The sequence below is a fragment of the Carettochelys insculpta genome, chromosome 6 (assembly GCF_033958435.1).
Source record: "Carettochelys insculpta isolate YL-2023 chromosome 6, ASM3395843v1, whole genome shotgun sequence".
Taxonomy (NCBI): Eukaryota; Metazoa; Chordata; order Testudines; family Carettochelyidae; genus Carettochelys; species Carettochelys insculpta.
This window is the reverse complement of record NC_134142.1, coordinates 38995563-39008531: the sequence shown is the minus strand read 5'-3', so window position 1 is coordinate 39008531 and position 12969 is coordinate 38995563. Positions and strand designations below refer to the sequence as shown.

General features: G+C 47.2%; 1 long non-coding RNA gene across 1 annotated transcript; it reads right to left on the bottom strand.

Annotated features, from left to right (window-relative positions):
- Nucleotides 1-8141: 8141 nt before the first annotated feature.
- Nucleotides 8142-10289, bottom strand: LOC142015316 (uncharacterized). Its single transcript, XR_012646123.1, has 2 exons — nucleotides 9204-10289; nucleotides 8142-9044 (listed from the first exon to the last, which is right to left on the bottom strand). It is a non-coding gene; the product is annotated as an uncharacterized LOC142015316 (long non-coding RNA).
- Nucleotides 10290-12969: the final 2680 nt, after the last annotated feature.

Below are 12969 nucleotides of genomic sequence, written 5' to 3'. Positions count from 1 at the left end.
AGCTTTCCAAAAACTACAATATTCACCTGAGGAAGTGAGGAAACAGATTGACAGAACCAGACATGCACCCAGAAACCACCTGCTACAAGACAGCCTAACAAGGAAAATAGCAGAACACCACTGTATATTACCTACAGCCCCCAGCTTAAACTTCTCCAGCACATCATCAGTGATCTTATAACCCATCCTGGACAATGATCCCTCAACCTCACAGACCTTGGAAGGCAGGCCAGTCCTCACTTACAGACAGCCTGCCAACCTGAAACAAATTCTCACCAGCAACTGTACACCACACAACAGTAACTTTAACCCAGGAACCAATCCCTGAAACAAATCTCATTGCCAACTCTGCCCACATATCTAAACCAGTGACACCATCACAGGACCTAACCACATTGACCACACCATCAAGGGATCATTCACCTGCACATCTACTAACGTAATATATGCCATCATGTGCCAAGCACTGCCCCTCTGCCATACACTGGCCAAACTGGACATTCTCTCCGTAAAAGAATAGATCAACACATATCAGATCTTAGGAATAGTAACATACAAAAACCTGAAGGAGAACACTTCAATCTCCCTGGACACTCAATAGCAAATTTAAAAGTACCCATCCTGCAATAAAAAAAAAAACTTCAAAAAACAGAGTCCAATGAGAAACTGCAGAGCTACAACTCATTTGCAAATTTGACAATCAATCAATCAAAGATGGTGGCCAACTACAAAAGCAGTTTCTCCTCTCTGGGTGTTCACATCTCCACATCAGCTGCTGGAAGAGGGCCACATCCTCCCTTGCTCAACAGGTCTCACCAGCTCTGGCCTTCCTCTTGATTGGTATTCCCTTCTTTTCATAAGCCTGTATAATTAGACCTGCCTCTGGAATCTCCACTCCAATGCAGCTGACAAAGTGGGTCTTTGCCCAGGAAAACTTATATGCCAAAAAATGTTTGTATATAATGTGCCACAGGACTTCTTGTTCTTTTTTCCAAGTCACTGTTCTTTAAAAGGAGACAGAATGAAGAAGAGTGCTAGCAATGGACACTTAGAAACTGCTGCGGCCAGGGGCGCATAATGCAGACCAATCAACCACCAAAAAATAGGGATGGCCGGCACATACCAGAAGACCCCTGGTTACCATCTAGGATGACTGCTGGAAACATCTAAACATCTGGAACAGGGGGAAGGATTGGTCCCAAGCTAGGAAGCTGCCTAACTTGTGAAAAAAGAAAAACTGCATGTACAGATTGAACCTCTCTAATCCAGAACTCTCGCATTAAGCAATATCCGTAATCTGGCATGATTTTAGTGAGCTGGTTGACTACTTGTCATGGGTGTTACCAAGTTTCCTATGGTCCCATAAAGTTTGTTTACAGCCATCAGTGCTGGCTCTCAGCATTCTGCGCTGTTATGTAGCTGAAAATTTACTCCTAAATGTCTTCTAAGAGCCCAGTAAGCAGTGGAAGTGTTGGCAATGTTGCTAAACAATACTGCCTCCCATGGTCCAGCAAATTCTCTTGTCTGGCACTGGTCAGGCCCTGATGGTGCCAGATTAAAAAATATTAAGATTACCTGGTATGTTTTTTTATTTATTTATTGGCTCAGTAACTCACTTTGATCTGTCATTTAAATCCTACTTTTTATAACTAATAAAATAACTTGTTTACTAATAAAACACTGTAAATACTGTTACCTGATGGAGAAAAGAGGGGTTCATCTTTCCCTTTCACTGATAAAGGGGGAGAACAACTGTTGAACAACTTATGCATAATGAGACTGATTTATCTGGGGTTCTGGTTCCAGTGGGACTGAGCACCTGGCTGCTGTGTCAAGTCCTTTAGATGGAGCCTTCCCAAAGCTAAGAGAATCTCAGTGTCTCTGTCACTCTGCTGTGGACTGTTACCCCAACTCTGTACCACTGTGGGTGGAGACAAGTAGTTCTGGCTCAGCAGGATAGGGTGGTGGGTTGCCCCAGAGGGCAGGTATGCAGGCTCAGCAGTATTTCAGCACAGTTTCTTAAAAAACAAAAATCTTTATCACTCAATTTTTTATAACTAGCCTTCACGGCAGTTATATGCAATGCTGTCTAGTGTGTACATGTAGTTAAATGGTAAACAAATACTGAATGTGTCAAGCTAAGCTAGAAAGTATACTTAAACTGAAGGGCATATAGCAGTGGTTCCCAAACTGGTGTCTGCAGACCCTTGGTGGTCCACAAGACTATTGCAGGGGGTGGGGGGTCCATGAAAAAAATAAAACAAAAGTTTAAAATAAATTGCAAAGTTACAATCAATTTTTCTTTTTAAATTAAATATCTCGCATCAATGTTTTTAATTATTGTCCGAAAATCTATGTTGTGGTTTCTTTTTTCATATAATCAAGTGTACACAGCAGTTAGAATTGGCTTTGATTGGGGTCCATGAACGGTTTGAGGGCGTGGGGATGTCTGGGGGCTGCACTAGTGAAAAGGTTGGGAAGCCTAGCTTATAGTCTTACCCTCTGGATTCCACATAAACTAGTCTGAGTAAAAACCCACATAAGATTGTTGCAGAAAGATACATTTAAAAAAAAAAAATCTACACATACATCTTTCATTCCCACAAATCGGACGCATCTACACTAGCCCTTCCAGTCAGAAGGGGCATGGTAATGAGCCGCATATTTAGGTCCAAAATTGTGTTTCTCTGACATTGAAGTATTAGTCTATGTCCTATCAAAACTTTATACATTATTCAGCTTCTGTTCTTCCTCCTCCTATTTTAATCTTTATTTTGAAATTAATTTCACTGTTTGAAAGGGAGTCTCTCTTCCTTAGTATTGAAAAAATAATTCTCAAATTATCAAGTTTGTTCAAAGAGGACACTGCCTGCCATCAAACTCCAAAAACTTCTGCCACATTTCTAAGTAGTTCTCTTTTTTAACCCCATTCTCCCCTTTAAAAACTGAGATAATTCTATTATTACTAGAATTCCCCCCAATTTCTGACATCCATGAATAGATTTAGAGGAGTCACTCCTCTTCCACCACTTACAATGGGAATTTTAGCAGAAGTGAGGAGAAAAGTAATGGACTCTCCATAGCTTTTGTAGGAAAAGGAGTTGTAAAGCTAATTTAAGAAAAATAGTAATGGACTATCTGATAACTGACACCCTGTTATCTCCTTTAGGGAGCCTCCAACTACATTCCAAAATTTGGCATTTTGTGGCATGCCCACTATATAGGCATAAATCCTTTCATTTAATTACGTTTTCCTCAAGCATTTACCTATCCCTGCACTGCAAATTTAAGACACACTCAGTACCCTTGATAAAAATAGTTGTGACAAGTTGGATCATGGAGATCTCCTTCAGATTGTTCCCCAGTATGCTGATCAATACGACACTGACACAATCCTGCCCTCTGGGGCTCCACACCATACTGTCTGGCTGGGCCAGAAGCTCTAGTCTTCCCCAGCCAAGACACAGTGCTAGGGTTACCACCCACTTAAGAGCAGCACAGGTACTGAAACAGTTCAATTCCTGGAGGGCTCAGCACCCGCAAAACCAACCCCCAAAAGGGATCATAACCCGCATCTTACCCATCATGAATGAATGCAGGGAACGTGTTAACCCTTACAGAGGCAACTCACTGCAGGGAGAGATCAGGTAAGCGAATGGAAGGAAGAGAAATTCTTTTAAACTGAGAACAAATGCAATCTGGGGAGCCGGGGTTTCTTTGTCTGGGTCTGCGACTGGGAACAGGGAGAAACCAAAAATGCTTGAATGAATCCAGTAAATCTCCTGGCCATCAGCCACAGATACATAAGTAGAAAGGAAATGTTTAGTTAGAAGTGACAAGTTATTGTCATTTTGAAACTGGTGTGGACTTTTCCAGATTCTGGTTAATGATTTGTAACAGAGAGTAAGCCGTGCTAGTCTATACACTATCAAAACAAAAAGCAGTCAAGTAGCACTTTAAAGACTAGCAAAATAGTTTATTAGGTGAGCTTTCGTGGGACAGACCACTTCTTCAGACCATAGCCAGACCAGAACAGACTCGATATTTAAGGCACAGAGAACCAAAAACAGTAAGCAAGGAGGACAAATCAGAAAAAGATAATCAAGGTGAGCAAATCAGAGAGTGGAGGGGTGGGTGGGAAGGTCAAGAATTAGATTGAGCCAAGTATGCAGATGAGCCCCTACAGTGACTTAGAAAGTTCCCATCACAATTTAAACCATGTTTTAATGTGCTGAATTTGAATATAAAAGCCAGCTTGGCTGTTTCCCTTTCCAGAACGGTGCGATAATTCCTTTTCAATAACACACACACCTTTAGGTATTGACAGAATGCCCCATTCCATTAAAATGTTGACTAACTGGTTTGTAGATCTGGAGTGTTTTGATGTCTGTTTTGTGCCCGTTGACCCTTTGTCTAAGGGATTTAGAAGTCTGTCCAATATACAAAGCATCTGGGCATTGTTGGCACATGATGGCATATATGATGTTAGTAGAGGAGCATGAGGAAGTGCCCGTGCTCATGCTCCTCTACTAACATCATATATGCCATCATGTGCCAAAAATGCCCAGATGCTTTGTATATTGGACAGACTTCTAACTCCCTTAGACAAAGGGTCAACGGGCACAAAACAGACATCAAAACACTCCAGATCCACAAACCAGTTAGTCAACATTTTAATGGAATGGGGCATTCTGTCAATGACCTAAAGGTATGTGTGTTACTGAAGAGACATTATCGCTCCTTTTTAGAAAGAGAAGTGGACGAACTGACATTTATATTCAAATTCAGAACATTAACACATGGTTTAAATCGTGATGGGAACTTTCTGAGTCACTATAGGGGCCCGTCTACATACTTGACTCAATCTAATTCTTGATCTTCCCCCCCACCCCTCCACTCTCTGATTTGCTCACCCTGATTATCTTTTTCTGATTTGTCCTCCTTGCTTACTGTTTTTGGTTCTCTGTGTCTTAAATAGTGAGTCTGTTCTGGTCTAGCTATGGTCTGAAGAAGTGGGTCTGTCCCATGAAAGCTCACCTAATAAACTATTTTGCTAGTCTTTAAAGAGCTACTTGACTGCTTTTTGTTTTGGTTAATGACTTGATTCTCTCCCCCGCACTCTGTAACTTCTAAGCTGAATCACAGGAAGGTAATTCTCTGTGCTGCAACTGAAATGTTTGAGTTGTCTTCTCTCTTTTTGTGAATAAATTACCTTTATTAAGGCAATGATTTGATCTCTGTGTCCTCGAGAAAGATCTGTGTATACGCATGCCTTAGACTGAAAGATCAGCTACCAGATTACAGCTTTGTTTCCAAGCTCTCTCCTAAAGGAGGGTTAAGAGCTACGGGTTTACCCCAGAAGGAGATGTCCCATGTGTGTCTGTCTGGGTAAAATTTTTCTCTCCCCCACCCTCCACTTGAGTGGTGGTGGCAGCAGCAACTACCCCCCAGGGTCAGGGAATCTGTGACCTTGGGGAACTTTTTTTAAGTAGACCCTGCAAAGGTAAGATATTTTTAAGGTTTGCCGGACCTCACTTTCTGCACTCGGAGTGTCAGAGTGAGGAGGCAGCCGTGGCATCCTGTGTAGAAGTTTTACACTGAGGAAGCACATAAGCATGTCTACTCTCTTTATCAATGAGACATCTGCACAGGTTTTTCTCTGCCCCTCCCCCATACACATGGTAATTATTGATTCTGGTCTTAACAAAAGTATTGCTAGTAAGTATAAAAAGTAGGATTTAAATGGTTTCAGGTGCAAACAATCAGATCAAAGTAAATTAGTAAGTTAAAATACACAAAAATGCCAGCTAATTCTAGCAAACTAAAACTTTTTACCCTAAACAGCTGACCTAAACATCTCTTTTACAAGCTAAGCAGCCTCCTAGCTTGGGCCTGTTCCTCCCCTCATTCAATTTCAGATGGTAGGTGGGGGCCAGGAATCCCCCCCACCACACCCACTACGCCTTTTGCCAAAGCCATAGTTCAGTTCCAACTTCTCTCGCCTTAGCTGTGGCCACACTAACAGCTCATTTCAAAAATAATTTCGACATAGGGGGCAATTTCGAAATGAGCAGGAGAGCGACTACACACCAATTGCTCATTTCAAAATTAATTTCAAAATTAAAAGGCGTTCATTTCGAAATGGTTATTGCACTCCCACGTTGGGAATAATGCCTCCTTTCAATGTTAATTTCGAACTTGAATGGGTGTAGCCACTCCCTGGCTGCCATTTTGAAATGAAAAGTCCTCCACAGAGCTGGCCTCTCCCACCAGCGGCCAGAGCTCTGTGGCGGTCAGCTGCAGGTGCCTTAAAGCTGCAGGGACACAGAAACCCCGTGCAGGAAGCTGAGAGTGTGCTGGCAGATGTAGGAGCATGAGGTGGCCAGATGACACTCCCTAGCACCCCCAGAAAGCGACACCCCACTGTGGCTGGACTGATGGCCAGCAGCCAAGACCCCCAGAACCCCCATGGAGCCAAGGGGTCCGGGCAGCAGGACTCCCAGGGCTCTCAGCAGCCCCCAAAGAGGAGGGGGGCCCGCTGGCTGGAACCTGAAGTCCAGGACCTGCTAGCTGTCGAGGTGGAGGAGGACATCCTGCTCAGGGCAGAGGGGGAGGAAAAGAAACATGGACACCTTTGCCCGCCTTGCCAGCAACCTCACTACAAGGGGCCACCCCCTGCAGACCCCCGACCAGGTCCGCTCCAAAGTCAAGGAGCTGCAGCAGGACTATGCCCAAGCAAGAAACTCAGCCAAGCAGTCAGGGGCAGCATTGGCCACCTGCCCCTACTTCAGGGAGCTCCACCAGCTTCTGGGACGCAGGGAGCCCGCAAGACTCAAGGAGATCGTGGACATGGAAGAGCCAGAGGGGCAGGGCGAGGAGCCCCAGCCAGAACCCTCAATGGCCCCCACCTACAACAGGCCCCAAAGTATCTGCTGGCACTGGGGACAGCGACAGTGGGAGTGAGCGACTGCTGTTCATGGCCGAGCCCTCCAAGGGCCCTAGCCGGGCTACCTCCACCTGGGCCTCCCCTGAACCACCCAAGGAACCCTCAAGTAGGACTGGTCGTGGGGTGCCCTGGTACTGTGGGATAGGGGGCAATCCGTGTTGCAGCCAGTATAGGCCTGGGCACACAGCCACAGGCCAGGGACCCGGGGATGGCCGTCATCTTTGCCAGGTGGGGGGGGCACCTCCATCGGGACATGAACTGCCATGAGGGTCAGAAGCCCAGGAGGGCTGGGGCAGCCATTCTAACAGCCCTGCGTTGACAGACCCCACAGAAGACAGGCCGCCCCAGCGCCCCTCACCACAAGCAGGGTGGGATGGCAGTGGGGACAAGGCTGCTAGCCCCCAGTACCTGGGCTCATGACTGACAGGGCACCACCTTCTCGCCTTATGTCTTCACAGCCTCAGCATCTGCCAGCCACCCCAGCCCCCTGGACATGCCCGGGAGCCCTGCAGCAGCAGAGGAGGGCGAGAGGGTGACGCCTCCCCAAACCGGGCGCCACGGTGGGAGGAGCCGCTGCCACAGCTGAACAGATAATCTGGTGGCAGCCCACACGGCTGCATGGCGGGAGCAGAACCACTTGCTGCGGGAATGGCTCTCCATGGAGCTGGCGGCCTGCAACCAGGTATCTCAACACTCTGACCCAGGCCGTCACCAACCACCTGACCCAGCCGCCCACCCCATGGATGGCCTTTCCCACAGCCCCCCCTTCCTCCCTGGTACCTTCTTCTTCCCCACCACCCACTTCCGCCCCACCCTCCCCCTCTTTCCTGCCACCCCCCCCTTCCTCAGCTTCTCCCTGTTCCCCAGCCCCCCTCCACCCTCTCACCACCCCCGGGCTCTGGCAGCTCTGCTCCCAGCCAACATGACCCTGGCCAAGCAGCGGGAGCTGGCAGGCTGGCTGTGGCCAGGTGAGACCTGCCCATATGTGGCTCCCCCTGCTCCTCCCCGCGAGTCTGAGCCCCTAGATACCCCGGTCCAGCCCTACCTCCCTGTTCCACCTGCCCCAACACAGCCCCACTGTGGTCCCCGGACCCGCGTCAGTCGCAGCTCCTGACCAGTCACTCCTATGGAGGACTGAGACCCCCCCACCTCCCCATGTATATAGTTCAACCCCCCTCCCGTAAATAGTCACACATTCTTTATGTTCCAAACATAGCAGCTGAATTTATTTAATGGTGTATGTGTCCTGCCTTGGATGGGGATGGTAAAGGGGGTGCTGGTGGGGCAGGGTGAGAATGTGGCGGGGGAATGCATGCAGTGAGCTGGGCCAGGTCATGGGGGCCCCCGGGCAAAGGTCTCCCAGAGGGCCTCCCTCACGCACACCCTGTCCCAGTGCTCCTGGCGACATGGGACCACACCTGGCTGCTCATAGTCCAGCACAGCCTCAGCTGCCCAGTGTGCCACAAAGAGTTCCTGCTTGCTCTCCACAAGGTTATGCAGTGCTCAGCAAGCACCCAGGACCGTGGGCAGGCTGGCCAGGCCTGGGCGGGCCTACCTCCAAGCGCATCAGGAGGCGCCTGAAACATGCCTTCAGATGGCCGAATGTCCATTCCACAGTGTTCCTGGCCTGGTTGAGGCAGGCATTGAAGAGGCCCTGGCTCTCATTGGTGTGTCCCGTATAGGGGCACTTTAGCCAGGCCTGGAGTGGGTAGGCAGCATCAGCAACAATGCACGGGAACATGGTCACATTCCCCACCAGCAGCTCCCATGGGGAGATGCAGGTGCCCTCTGCCATCCTGCGGCCTAGCCACGAGTCCCACATGACACGGGCATCGTGTGCCCTGCCCAGCCAGCCCACACGGATGTTGGTGAAACATCCTTGGGCATCTGTGAGGGCCTGGAGAATGATGGAGTGGTAGCCCTTTCTGTCGATGTACTATCCCCGACTGTGTGGTGGGGCCTGGATGGCAATGCAGGTACTGTCCAATGCACCGATGCAGTTGGGGAATCCCAGCTGCTGGAAGCCGGCCAGAGCAGCGTCCACGTCCCCAAGGCAGATCAGGTGGCACAGGAGGATCCTGTTGATGGCAGCAACAACCTGTAGGGTAGAGGGCACAGGTGCCCGTGAGTGTGTGGTAGCGTATGGGGGCCCCGATCCCTGGTACCCCCCTCACAGGTACCCCACTCCCCGGGGCCCCACACCTTGGGACACCCCCCCCAGGACGCCGCCATGGGTGCATGGCCCCGGGTGCCTTACCTCAAGGAGGATGACCCCCACGGTGGCCTTCCCAACCCCAAATTGGTGGCTGACCAAGCGGCTGCTGTCCGGGGTGGCCAGCTTCCACAGAGTGATGGCCACTCATTTCTCCAGGGGGATCATGGGCCGCATGCAGGTGTCCTGGTGATGAAGTGCTGGTGCCAGCCAATGGCACGGGCCACCTTCATGGAGCTGAGTCATCCGGAAGTTGCAGACCCACTGGCCATCATCCCACCATTCCCCCCAGCTGCCAAAGGCGACAGCGTGGCTGGAACAGGGGGTTCTCAGGATGCACTGTGGGGTGAGCCTGCAGGAGGCTGGCCATGTGTCGGGCAGCACGTAGCCTCATATGGCATACTGTCAGGATAGCCATCAGGCTGGCCATGATGTCCAAGGTGCCCCGTCAGTGAAGTGCTGCGGATCCATGGCAGGCAGTGGTGTGGTGGCTAACCAAGGCTCTGCTGAGTGCTGTGCTGGAGGTCACGTGCTGCAAGCAGCCAGGGTCCTCAGCATGTGCACAGGGGATGTGTTTGGGAGGAGCCCTTTAAGGGGTTGGCTCGCCCGTGCTCCAGGAAAGGCCTGTGAGCCATTTGACCCTGCCCTCGCTATTTCCTACCCTGTTATTTCGAAATGAAGCTGTGGCAGTGTAGCCACTCCATTTTGAAATGACTGGGAGTCTTTTCCGTGTTGTGGATCACAACATCCATCTGCATTTTGTTCGTAGTCGCTTCCATGCCGCTTATTTTGAAATAATGGATAGGGATAAGCCATTTCGATGTCACTCTCTAGTGCGGCCACAGCCCTTGAGTGGAAAGAGTACAAGATCCAAAATGGGTTTTAGCATCAGATGGCCTGGCCACAGATCCTTCTAGGACCAGACAGAGTTTGGCCTTACATGACAAACAAGACTATTCCCAGGTCACTGACAATCACCGATCCATTAAGCTACCAAAGCATTACTACTGGTCCTCATTAGCACATTTAGAATTACACATAAATCCACACTTTACATTTCTAATTTCACATACAATAATGATACATGCACAAAAAATAAAATACACACATTCAGCACACTGTAACCTTAAAGTTTATGTATATGAGGTATTTTGCCCAAAGAATCTTTGTGTTATGCATACTCATATTCAGGAACCAATTTTCATAAAGCACGGGGGGGGGCACATGACAAGGTATTTCTTTTATTAACGTGGTCATTAAGATGTGGGGACCACTGTCTGTTCTCCCATTCTGGAATTCTGGTGGCTATGCCTCTATCAGTTTTTTGTCTTTTCATGAACATAGCTGTTTCCTGTAAGTAACAGAGACTACTCTGTACAGAATGGAGAGTAAGCCTTTGGCCAGGTCTACACTGGTACAAATCTTTGAAATATCTATGCTAATGGCCAAATCAAGGAATACTAATGAAGTGTTGTATTGTATATTCAGAGCCTCATTAGCATTTGCACACTTCCGGCCGCAGTGCTTCAAAAGCGCCTCTTTTGAACACCTACGGCTCCGCGCGGCTACATGGGGTTTCTTTTTGAAAGGACCCTGCACATTTCGAAATCCCCTTATTCCTCTCTGCTTTCGAAGCACCACGGCCGGAAGCATGCTAATGCTAATGAGGCGCTGAATATTCAATTCACTGCCTCATTAGTAATCTTAGAAATGGCCATCAGCATGGCTATTTTAAAGATTTGTACAAGTCTAGACATGGGCTTTTGTGTTTTGTGGAGATAGTGAGCAGCTTTTCAAACTGCATCAATTTTCAGCTTAGGTTTGCATAAGAATGGGTTGGAAAAGTCTCAGTTGTAGGCATTTGTATACTGGAATTCTACTTTTTTTCCCCTAGTTGTATTTCATCAGTTGATCTAAAAAATATAGGCTGTGGACACGCTTGGCCAAAACTTCAAAATGGCCATGCTAATGGCCAAATCAAAGAATACTAATGAAGCACTGTATTGAATATTCAGAGCCTCATTAGCATTCACACACTTCCAGCTGCAGCAGTTCACAAGTGCCGCTTTCGAACACGCACAGCTCCACATGGCTACATGGGGGTCCTTTTTGAAAGGACCCCGCACATTTCGAAATCCCCTTATTCTCTTCAACTGACAGGAATAATGGGATTTCAAAATGTGCGGGGTCCTTTTAAAAAGGATCCCCGGTTAGCCGCACCAAGCCATGCGCCTCTGGAAATGTGTGAATGCTAATGAGGTGCTGAATATTCAATTTGGCATCTCATTAGTATTCTTTGATTTGGCAATTAGCACGGCCATTTCGAAGTTTTGGCCAAGTGTGGCCACAGCCACAGTCTTTGAACAGTTGGCTAAATTTTGATATAAGTTACCAAACGTTAAAACTTCCAGCTTTTGTTGAGTTTAAAAAGAGATGAGGGATACGAGTTTAAATTATTTAGAAAGCTCTCTCAAGTTTCTATTATTGTTTTCATTGTCAATTTCAGGTAAGATATTCACTTGAACTGCTACAATGTTGTTTAATGATGACATTTCATATTTTGACCAATTTTTCAAACTTCTTGATATTTTTAATCAAAAGTGTATAATTATACAGATTGAACTTCTCTGGTCTGGCAGATCTTCATGGGTGTTACTGGACCAGAGAGCCCCAATAGCAGAGAGTGGCTGGAAATCCACAGCGGAGGGGCCAGCAGACCAGGACCCCAGCCAGGTCACTAGCACAGGAGCAGGGAGCACAGTGGCCAGGACCTTCAGGTTGGAGGGGAGCCTGAGAGCCAGGGCTGCTAGCCAGGCGAGAAGCCGAGCCAGGAGACTAGCAGGCTCACAAGAGATTCTAGGGTCTGGCAGCAGAGGGGCAGGAATTGACATCCCCTGGTCCAGCAAACTCCCTTACTGGTTTTTTCTAAATCTCAGCATTTTGAAAAATGTTAAGGTTTTCTACCCACCAACCCCACTTCAAAACACAACAACAAACAAACCATATTTCCCATGCTTCTTACACCCCTACTTAACAACCCCCAAGATTCACTCCCACGCTCATCCCCGGCAATTACATCTCTCTCACTAAGTTCCTCTATTATCCTCCCTGCTTTCCCCAAGCCTTTGCTCTGCTTCTCAGAGATGCAAGAAATGTAATTCTGTATTGTACTTTAAATGCATTATTACCCTAAATTCTGTATTAATATGCCTAGTATGGAATCTATTTGTCAAAAACATTTCCTGAATCTTTTTGATTGTCTGTATTGTTACAGACATATTTGCTGACTGGTATTTTGAAATAAATTAGCAAGATAATATTATCACACCAGTTTTAATTGTAACAAAGAGATAGCCATGTTCGTCTATATTCTATCAAAACAAAACAAACAGTCCAGTAGCACTTTATTTTGACAAATATTCAGTCTTAAAACATTGTGCACAGATGTTTTTAACTCCCCCGATCCCCCAAGGAGTTCTCCCAAGAGCAAGATTTTTCCTGCCTCTAACTTCTATAAGCAATATAGTCCTTATAAGCAGCTGACTTTCCTCCTGCTATGTACAGTGAACTCTTTCATATCCAGCAGTCTCAGGACCCGACGGTTACCAGATATTCAAATACTCTGGATATCAGAGAGGTACATCTAGAAATGCATAACACTAAAGAAAAACAAGATTAGATATTAAGAAACAAATGTAAATGTATGCAGAGTACTTTACCAACAGTAATATTATATACTATAAACTTACTCTATTATTTGTATTTACTTTCACTATTTTCCATAAGGACAATATGACAAAAATTTACTTAT